Source organism: Adiantum capillus-veneris, chromosome 1, assembly GCF_014529385.1.
Source record: "Adiantum capillus-veneris isolate H3 chromosome 1, ASM1452938v2, whole genome shotgun sequence".
Lineage (NCBI taxonomy): Eukaryota > Viridiplantae > Streptophyta > Polypodiopsida > Polypodiales > Pteridaceae > Adiantum > Adiantum capillus-veneris.
In genome coordinates this window covers 96,693,380-96,705,102 of record NC_140931.1, presented here as the reverse complement: position 1 = coordinate 96,705,102, position 11,723 = coordinate 96,693,380, and positions in this window count along the sequence as shown.

Sequence of the window (11,723 nt, the reverse complement as noted above, 5' to 3'; positions counted from 1 at the left end):
TATTCAACTCATTTTGCTCTGTCACCTTGGGCATTCCATTTGAGGCTATAAAATGAGGAAGAAAACTAGGATATGGATCATATGGAGACACTTATGAATGCAAGATCGAAGGGATTTCTTTCCTTCCATCCAATGAGGGCGAGCTTTTTGAAATGGGGCCTCTAAACCCAAACCAATGGGCCTACCCTCACAAAATATTCGTAAAGAGGTACGCACACTACTTGGGGCACCACCTTCTTTTGGGAGTGGAGAAGGAAACCAATCAAAATAACACTTGCACTCACCCACTCAAGCAACACACTTTGAAAACCCCCTTACTCTATATACACTTTGGACACTTGAACACCATCAACGATTATGCAACCCAATGCCGTGCATCAAAATGAAATATGCAATTTGTGGAATAGCATTCACCTTCTCCCCATAAGAATACCCATAATACATCCAAACTCTTCCTCTCTCAAGCACTCATCAAAAAATCATGCGCACAAGACTTGCCTCTCAAACACACAAGAGAATCACTTACATCAAACTAACACACTTTGCATAGAGAGCTCATCTCCATCTATGCAATGCCGTGACACAAATAAAATCACCATGAGAGGTAGCCACATGCATATGTAATGAAGCAAAAGAGAGTTGGAGTGAGAAATTTCTTTAGACCAATTGAATAAGTGTGGAGAAACAAACCAATGGTAAATTGAGAATAGAACACTTACTTGATTTCTCGCACACCTTTTAAGGGGAGGACAGACGCTGGCTAACCATCACGAATTGCGACACTTGAAAGTTTTGAAGATGATTTCATGATCATTAACATAACCATGAGAGAGATCATGATGTATTTACAAGTTATTGAGGTGCTACAAATGATTTATTGGGTTGATGGAGTAAGAGATTGTAGAATGGAAAGAGTGGAGAATAGAGTTGCACTTCCTCCAAGAGGAGGTTTAGGAGAGAGGATGTGAAAGAGGGAGAGTTGGGGTTTTCTCTACTATTGATCAAGAAACAACATGAAGTTGAAAATATAGGTGTGTGTCCTTGAGTCTCTCCAAGGGGGGCTATTTATAGTTGTGTAGGAGTGGATTATGCTACACTTAATTAGAGTAAGTGATTAGACCTAATTAAGTGTCCTTTGACCACTCATTGAATATTGGACATAAAAGGGACTATTTATTCACCAAAAATATCATTTTAGACCGTGAAGGCTCCATAGGGGTGCATAATGTAGGTGGGCCCCACCATGAGGCCCTACGGGTGGCTCCTGCGGGGTATCTCAACTTATCTGTCTTGGCATTTAGAAAGCATCTTTAGGTTGGTCCCATCACATGCAAGTGACCTTGAACACTCATTGCTCTTTTAGAAGATGAGTAGGGGAAAAATAAGATCTCACCCTCTTGATTTACTTGATTTACAGTTCCCTTTTGCTGCGAATCTGACAGATTTACACTATTTTGACCATAACTTTTTACCTGTAGCTCGGAATGACATGCTTCAAAAGCAAAATTGACCTTCTCAACATGTTTGATATGAATTTGGACTATTCTTCACGCCCATGCACCAAGGAATTCGGTTTGGAAGGTCCACACTAGGCTAGGGAACCTTTTGCTTCCAAGTTTTCTTGTATGGGCCCTTTGCTTGTATGCATCCAAGGGGAATCATGCTTTTTCAAAAGGCTATGATGCTTAAACAAATAGAGGAGGGCCCAATATTATTTGCTTGTGAAAAGAATATACAATTGGAGTCTTTTTGAAAGGAGAGAAACTATATGTATATTCTTAAGAGATATTGGGCCACCTATGTAGGGGGCATAGAAGACTTGTAGAAGAGGGACCATAATCTTTGGTAAAGACAAGTGGAGAGTTGATTTCCATGGAATTTATCTATATGGGGTGGAAGATGGATATATTATTTTTTCTACTACTAATTCACAAGAGCTAAGAAAGTTTGGGGGTATATAGTTGGTTATTGTATGCTTATTCTATTTACAAAGCAAAAAAGAAAAGGGTGGTAATATAAATATATGACTAAGGTGACATTTTTGGGAAGAGACATTTTTGGGAAGAGTACAATGTATGTGTCGCCACAAAGGTTAAAAAAGAGAATTTACTCTAGATAACTTAATAGCGTAGAAAAATATATACACATATGAGGAAGAACGTTGATAGGCTGACAAATGTGCAAAAGATGGTTACCATTTTATGCCACTCATATTAGCCCTCCCCCAAGCCTAGAGATATTCATATCTTTAGGAGGACGGTGTTGCTTCTTTTTCTTTCTTTTTTTTCTCTTTTTTTGTCATTTTTCTTTTTCCACTTTTTTTTTTTCAATAGGAGGAGTGTCATGCACTCTTTTACTCCATTAGACCTGCTTTTCATTACCTCAATCCCATAAATCGGAGATGGGAGGGTTGCCTTGGGTATGTTCAGATTCCAAGGCTGGTTCTTCTTTGCACATCAAAAGCTTTAAAAATAGGTGGAGCATTTGCCAAGCCGAAGGGAGCCATGTCAATTTGGAGCTTAGACGATGTAGGCAGATGACTTTGCCTATCAACGGATTGATACGTTGAAAGTAGGGCTTTAATCTCCATCCATTGACTCTGGTCTTGTGGAGTTTTCCTGATAAATCTGCTAATCTGTAACTACCATTCCCAACTTTGTTTTTATCATGAAAGGTCCCTCCCATCTTTGCAAAAACTTTTTTCAAGTCGAGTATCAAGTCGGTTATCATAGCGAAGAACCAACATACCTTCCTTCAATCCTTTCCCCTTGAGCTTCTTGTTGATTTTATCCCTTTGGCTTGTCGCTTTGGTGATGTAGTGATCAATGGACTCTTCTCTATCTAGCTCAAGTCGTTGGAGATCTAAGATCCTTTCATGTAGAACCTCTTTTGGTTTTTTTGCCACTCTTGCAAGAACGCGCAAGCTTGAGAGCTCTACCTCAATGGGAGAAGTGCCTCCTGTCCATAAACTAGATGAAAAGGGGTGAATTGGGTAGATACCTTGAAAGATGTCCTATACGCCCAAGAGCAGCCGTCAAATGGCGATCCCAATCATTAGGCCGGTCCACAACCTGCTTAGAAATGATCTTACATATCATTCCATTCACTTTTTCCACCAATCCATTGCATTGAGGATAGTAGGGTGTGGAATGCAGGTGTTTCACTTTTAACCTCCTCAAGAGATCATTCAGAAGGTCAGCCCTAAAACCCGGGCCTCGATCTGATAAGATTTCTAGGGGTGTTCCAAACCTACTACAAATATGATCAAAAATAAACTTTGATACCTCTTCAGCTGTGATTCGGGTTGTGCTTGTTGCTTCCGCCCATCGTGTCATGTAGTCAACACCCATGATGATGAAAACCTTCCCTGTAGAAGTACGAGGTAGGGGACCTATTGCATCCACACCCCACTTTTCAAAAGGGCCATAAGATATTATTGGGACTCGAGGCTCATATGTTAGTCGTCTATCCCCAGCAATTTGGCATGGCTTACATGCCTTACACCAATATTGGACATCACGATGTAAGCTCGGCCAAATAAACCCTGCTTGTAAAATCTTCCTACTTGTAATATCTTGAGAAAAGTGACCACCACAGACATCATCATGACATGAAAGAAGAATTTTCTCTATCTCTTGCACACCTGGTACTCTCCTCAAGACCAAATCTTTCCCTTTGTGATATAAATCATCCCCGATCAACTGGTAAGGTGTGGCCTTCTTAACTAGTCTATGTCTTTGCACCTTGTCTAAGTGTTTGGGACACTCACCTGCTTGTAGAAAGAAGATAATGTCTTTTAGCTCCTCTTGACCTTGATATTTGGGTTCATATAGTTTCACACCTCCTACCGCCATTTGAAGCTTTTCATTTGCGAGTAAGTCTGCTTCCTTGTTATGAGTTCTCACAATGTGTTGTACCTGTGTTGCTTTAAAACCCTTCATCAAAGCTCTTACACTACTAAGCCACTCAAACAATGTACGATTCTTGCACCTCCAAGTCCCTTGGATTTGCCTGACCACTAGCAAAGAATCACCTTTTATAATAAGTCTTTGTATGCCTAATTCTTTGCATTCTTCTAACCCAAGGGTTAGAGCAGCATACTCAGCCTCATTGTTAGAGTGAACACTGGGTAGAGTGATACCTTTTCTAACCATTACCTCCTTTTGTGGGTTCAAAATGATGATTCCCCCTGCTGCTTTGTCTTGTTGGCGTTGATAAGCTCCGTCAAAGCATAAAGTATGGGCATTATCAATCTCCTTCACTTTGAACTGTTTTGAGCCTTCCTCTCTTTGTAGTCGTGATCCTTCCCTTTCTCTCACTTTGTAGGTGAGAATGTCTGCAAGTCCTGCTCTTGTGCTATCTTCTACAAGGAAAGTGTATTCAAATTCTTGGAGTTCAAGCACCCACTTTGCTATTCTAGATGAGAGGCTCATGTGTTGTACTACATATGGTAGATTGTGCTCTAAGGTGAGAAAAACAAATGGCACAGGGAGAAGATACGATCGAAACTTCCTTACCGCAAACAAGATTGCAAAGACCACTTTCTCCATTTCAGTGTATCCCTTCTCGGCCGGAGTCATCACCTTGCTTGCAAAATAGATCGGCCTCATGTATGATGTTTTAGGATCTTTTTGCATCAAAACAACACCAATTGCTTCGAAACCTACACTTGGAGTGACATAGTAGGTCTCCTTTGGATCTGGTGGCATTAGGATTGGGAGAGAGCTAAGAATGCCCTTCACTTCCTCAAAACATTTTGCATGTTCCCTCCCCCATTCAAATGTAGATTGGCTTGCCAACCTATGCAAAGGGGCGATGGCTTCTGCTAGGAGATGGATGAAGCGAGACATGTACCTCACTTTGTGGTTGAAGGTCATTAGCTCCTTAGTTGTTGTTGGTGGAGATAATGACAAAAGGGCCTCTACTTTAGAGGGATCCACTTGAATTCCTTGTGAAGAAACCACATGGCCTAGCAAAACCACCTGAGATTCACCGATATGACACTTCTCTGGGTTGAGTTGTCCCCCAAATTGATGGAGCCTCTTAAGCCCCTCTTCAACCTTTTGGCAGTGAAGTGATCTACAACTATAAATACAGAAATCATCCATAAAGACTCTTATAGATTTTCCAAAGAATGGCTGAAATACAAATATTGTGAATCTCATGAAGGTGCTAGGAGCATTGGTGAGCCCAAAAGGCATTACTCTGAATGCAAAACATCCCCAAGGTGTGATGAAGGTGGTTTTTGGTTGGTCCTCTTCTGCTATTCTAATTTGAAAATATCCTGAATACCCATCACACACAGTGTAGCATTCGTGACCTGCTACTTCATTCAAAATTTCATCTTGGAAAGGGAGAGGGAAGTGGTCCCTCTTTGTCGCAGCGTTGAGGGTTTGTAATCCACGCAGACCCTCCACTTACCATTCTTCTTGGGAGTGACTACAATAGGTGATACCCATTCGGAGTTGGATACTGGATAGATGAAGCCAGCCTTCAAGAGTCGATTCACTTCTTGTAGGAGAGCCTTTTGTTGCACAGATCCTAGTCGCCTTAACTTTTGAGCCACGGGTTTGGTCCCTGGTTTCAATTCAATTCGATGCTCTATTACATCTACACCTCTTATTTGTGAGTAGTCAGTGATAAACAAATTGGGATACCTCCTTAACATATTGATGTAGGACCTCTTCTCCTCACAAGTAAGATCTTTTGCAAGCATCTTCTCAAATCCTTCTTCAAGGTGGTGGCATCTTTCATCCCCTCGTGTGTGATTGTCTGTTGGCTTTTCTTCTACAGGAACATCTTGAGTGTTGGCATTGAATACAATTCCCATTACCTCCAAAGAAGACTCCTCTTCACTGGTTGATGCTTCCTCATCACTTGAGTAAGGACTCTCCTCCTCGCTCTCTTCATCTGCCGTGGTTTCATAGTTGATATCTAGTTGCTTTCCTTCTCGCCAATCATACACCACTGGTTGACCCTTCTTAAGAATCAAACGACCACTTCCCCATTTTTGATTTGCATTCACAGCAATGAGGAGCCAAGGCCTTCCTAGGATGATGGGATAGCCCTCCCCCTTAGCTGGCATGACATACATATCCACTCGTGCATCTATGTTACATACAGAGACTTTTACATTTTCAATGATCCCCAAACACTTCACACTTGAGTTGTTGGCTAGCCTAGCTTGACAATTAGAGGACTTTGTAATTTCAAGCCCTAACCTTTCATTGATTTTTCCGTGATCACACACATTTGAGCTCCACCATCAACATATACATTAGACACCTTTTTACCCCTTATGTAAGCATCCACAATGGGCTCCATATCTTTTTGTAGCTTTGAGGCCACAACCTTAATGGAAAGATTTGCTTTCTTTTTTGGAATTCTTGTACTTACCAACTTTGGCCATTGCCTTCTTACTTTGGCTGATAGGTGTAGATGTTGAGGCCATGAAATGTTTGGCTTTTGGGTTTGTAGATCCTCCAGGATGTTGTAGGGCTCTAGCTCATTTCCCAATGGGAAGTCGTTGATACCAATTTCCCTTCGCCTTGATCTTTTCTTCCTACTACTTTCAGCTTCTGCCATCTTTGACTTCTTCTTCTTGTCTCTTCTGGCTGAATTTGTTCCTTCACTTCTCATGTCTTCATCCTTATCATGTGCTCTTGTGCGTTTTTCTACCGGCATAACATCAAAGTTTAGAGTATGATCATCTATTACCCCTTCTAGCTTGATGATGTTGACTCCTCTTTCTTCCTCCTCATGTGGGACGGGAGGTATATTTGCTGCTGGTGGTGGTCGACGAAGGATTTGTGGGCCTTGAGCTTGTTCTTGCTGCACAGTGAGAGGAGGCGGTCTGGGGGGATATATGTCTCCCGGAAGTCGCCTTGGATGTGGAAAATTGTACATGCCATGGCCCATTTCATTGCAATTCCAACATCGCAACTCTTGAGCTTGTCTTCGTTGATTGCGATTCCCTTCTCTTGGTTGTCGTTGTTGAGGTAGGCCTTGTACTAGATTCAGAGTGAGGTTCTCAAGCTGTTGAGTTAGCCTTTGTAAAACCTCTTGTTGAGAGTTATCTCCTATTTGTGAAGATTGTGCAAGAGGGGCCCTAATTGGTGCTTCCATGGTTTGTGAAGACTCCCTCTCACTCACTTCATTCAAACCCCTTGCTCTATGTGCTTGGAGGCGTAGTTTTCTAAACTTGATGATGGCTACCTCACGTGCTTCTTCGAAGGTGGATGGGAATTTTAGCTCTACTTTAGCCTTTAAAAGTGAATACAAGCCAACCATGAATCTCTCTTTTTTTAGAAAGTTAGGTGCACCACCATGATTTTCTAATGTAGCTTCCCACCTACCCCATAGATTGACAAAGGTTGCTTCATAAGAGGGATAGTCTTCAAGTGATACCTGCTTATGTCCAATAAGACATTTCCATAGTCCTTCAGAAGTATCACCTTGCCCGAACTTGGAGAGGAAGCTTGCTCGTAGTCTCTCCCAATTGGACTTGATTTGGGGTTGCAAGGTCTCATACCATGCTTTAGCTTCTGCTTTTAGAACCAACGGGAAGGCTCGTAGCTTTACTTCCTCTTCATCTCTCCCGGATATGAGATGTGTCATCTCCAAGTTGTCAAGAAACTCTTGCGCATCTTCCCCACTTCTTGCATAGAACGTGGAAAAAGAACTTGACATTTTGTTTAGACTTTTTGAAATTTCTTTTTTTTAAAGAAACTTTTCTCTTACGGGCCGCACAAGATTGTTGACACTATAAATCTGATTACATTAAAATGAAGATATACACATCCATTGTTAATTCGTACTTTATCATAGGTAGAATAAATGGATTAATTGAAGCATTGATTTCATTGAGGCGAGTGGATCCAAATATCCTCCTTATGATAGATTGAAACCTAAACTTAGTTGCAATGATTATATGAATGGATTGCCGAGCAATAGGCCTAAAAGGTTCATTGTTTTGATCGTGATTCATGTGCTACTCCTCGTTGTTGGTTTGAAGACCTCCTTCCTTCATATGGCCCTTGAGCACCCCTTCACCACTCCTTGTTCCTGCCTTTAAAACAAAATGAAAACGTGAACATCAAAAGAAGTTTCATAATTGATGATTGGAAGTATAATTGGATTGGGTGATGCCAGTATTTCTCTAAGTCTTTCTGCACCAAACATAAAAACAATGCGTTGCTGGAAAAAGACTTTTCTATCTATGTGAACATTTACTCTAATGTGTTGTGCAAAATGAAATGGATAGATGGGAACTCCATTGTTCATCACTAAAGAATTTGAAGGTAACTTGGAAATATGTTCCTCAGTGGGGGCACCACTTTATGAGGGCGAGCTTTTTGAAATGGGGCCTCTAAACCCAAACCAATGGCCTACCCTCACAAAATGTTCGTAAAGAGGTACGCACACTACTTGGGGCACCACCTTCTTTTGGGAGTGGAGAAGGAAACCAATCAAAATAACACTTGCACTCACCCACTCAAGCAACACACTTTGAAAACCCCCTTACTCTATATACACTTTGGACACTCGAACACCATCAACGATTATGCAACCCAATGCCGTGCATCAAAATGAAATATGCAATTTGTGGAATAGCATTCACCTTCTCCCCATAAGAATACCCATAATACATCCAAACTCTTCCTCTCTCAAGCACTCATCAAAAAATCATGCGCACAAGACTTGCCTCTCAAACACACAAGAGAATCACTTACATCAAACTAACACACTTTGCATAGAGAGCTCATCTCCATCTATGCAATGCCGTGACACAAATAAAATCACCATGAGAGGTAGCCACATGCATATGTAATGAAGCAAAAGAGAGTTGGAGTGAGAAATTTCTTTAGACCAATTGAATAAGTGTGGAGAAACAAACCAATGGTAAATTGAGAATAGAACACTTACTTGATTTCTCGCACACCTTTTAAGGGGAGGACAGACGCTGGCTAACCATCACGAATTGCGACACTTGAAAGTTTTGAAGATGATTTCATGATCATTAACATAACCATGAGAGAGATCATGATGTATTTACAAGTTATTGAGGTGCTACAAATGATTTATTGGGTTGATGGAGTAAGAGATTGTAAAATGGAAAGAGTGGAGAATAGAGTTGCACTTTCTCCAAAGAGGAGGGTTAGGAGAGAGGATGTGAAAGAGGGAGAGTTGGGGTTTTCTCTACTATTGATCAAGAAACAACATGAAGTTGAAAATATAGGTGTGTGTCCTTGAGTCTCTCCAAGGGGGGCTATTTATAGTTGTGTAGGAGTGGGATTATGCTACACTTAATTAGAGTAAGTGATTAGACCTAATTAAGTGTCCTTTGACCACTCATTGATATATTGGACATAAAAGGGACTATTTATTCACCAAAAATATCATTTTAGACCGTGAAGGCTCCATAGGGGTGCATAATGTAGGTGGGCCCCACCATGAGGCCCTACGGGTGGCTCCTGCGGGGTATCTCAACTTGTCTGTCTTGGCATTTAGAAAGCATCTTTAGGTTGGTCCCATCACATGCAAGTGACCTTGAACACTCATTGCTCTTTTAGAAGATGAGTAGGGGAAAAATAAGATCTCACCCTCTTGATTTACTTGATTTACAGTTCCCTTTTGCTGCGAATCTGACAGATTTACACTATTTTGACCATAACTTTTTACCTGTAGCTCGGAATGACATGCTTCAAAAGGCAAAATTGACCTTCTCAACATGTTTGATATGAATTTGGACTATTCTTCACGCCCATGCACCAAGGAATTCGGTTTGGAAGGTCCACACTAGGCTAGGGAACCTTTTGCTTCCAAGTCTTCTTGTATGGGCCCTTTGCTTGTATGCATCCAAGGGAATCATGCTTTTTCAAAAGGCTATGATGCTTAAACAAATAGAGGAGGGCCCAATATTATTTGCTTGTGAAAAGAATATACAATTGGAGTCTTTTTGAAAGGAGAGAAACTATATGTATATTCTTAAGAGTTATTGGGCCACCTATGTAGGGGGCATAGAAGACTTGTAGAGAGGGACCATAATCTTTGGTAAAGACAAGTGGAGAGTTGATTTCCATGGGAATTTATCTATATGGGGTGGAAGATGGATATATTATTTTTCTACTACTAATTCACAAGAGGTAAGAAATTTTGGGGGTATATAGTTGGTTATTGTATGCTTATTCTATTTACAAAGCAAAAAAGAAAAGGGTGGTAATATAAATATATGACTAAGGTGACATTTTTGGGAAGAGTATAATGTATGTGTCGCCACAAAGGTTAAACAAAGAGGGGGAATTTACTCTAGATAACTTAATAGCGTAGAAAAATATATACACATATGAGGAAGAGGACGTTGAGTAGGCTGACAAATGTTGCAAAAAGATGGTTACCATTTTATGCCACTCACCAACAATGTGTACTGTTGTAAGGAATTCAAAGGTCAAGCAAAATAACAATTCAAATCATTCGCAATCGAGAGCAGTGTTGACCTCAATCACCTAGGTATTGTGCGTGCTCTTGCACATACAATTCAATCACCATGGATACTTATATTTCCTTAGTTCAATGGATTTTCCCTTGGAGATTTGATGGAGTGTGTGCCTACACCTTCTGGAAGCATCAGTGAAATTGTACTTGCCATGGGTGATCAAAAACACAAAAAACCAAATGAACCGGAGTTGCAACAATGCAAGCTTATCATCAATCATGCTTCGTCTTTGATTCATGCACTAATAAAAGCTTTGGCATTTGCACATGACAATGGAGTTATTCACAATGACCTTCACCGTTGGAACATTATGCTAGACTTCACTAGAGAGGGAATACCAAGAGTAGGCATTATAGATTGAGGTCTTGCCCTTCGACCACCCTATGAGAGAAGACCAACAAATATTCGTAAGGCAGAAGAGCATGCCAAAAGGCCTTGGCGAGCAGCTGAACTATTGAATACCAGATCTACATGCCCTTGGAGCAAATCAACCGATGTATATGCACTTGCATGGGGGGGACGGTTAAGGAGCGAGCTCAGCGAAGCGAGCTTTGGAGCGAGCTTTTTTTTTTTTTCATCCCACCACCACTACCTCCCATTGCCACCCCTTAGCAACCATCACCACCCACCACCCTAGCCCACCACTGGTGGTTAGTGGTGCTAACTTACTACCACCATGTGCCGCCCCTACTCCTACCACCACCGCCAATTGCTGCCCCTCTCTCTAGTGGAGTAGCCAAGGACCTCCTCTCTCTCTCTCTCTCCTGCTGTCTTCCCTCTGTGCATGTGTCTCTCTCTTGCCCGCCACCCCTCTCTCTTGTTGTCTCCCCCTCCCACCCCCTACCCCTCCCCCCCCCTTCTCTCTCTCTCTCTCTCTCTCTCTCTCTCTCTCTCTCTCTCCCCCCCCCCCCCCCCCCCCCCCTCTCCCCTCTCTCTCTCTCTCTCTCTCCCCTCCCCCCCCCCCCCCCCCCCCCCCCCCCCCCCCCCCCTCTTCCCCTCTCTCCCTCTTTCCCCCTTGCCTTTCCTTCCTTCCTGGAGTGAGCTCCACCCCTCTCTCCCCCATGTCTCTCTCTCTCTCTCTCTCTCTCTCTCTCTCTCTCTCTCTCTCTCTCTCTCTATGTGTGTATATATATATATATATATATATATATGTGCTTTTCTATAACGTTAAAATTCTCTCTCTTTCTCTCTGTCTCTCTAAAAAAACCTAAAACATTAGTGATTTTGC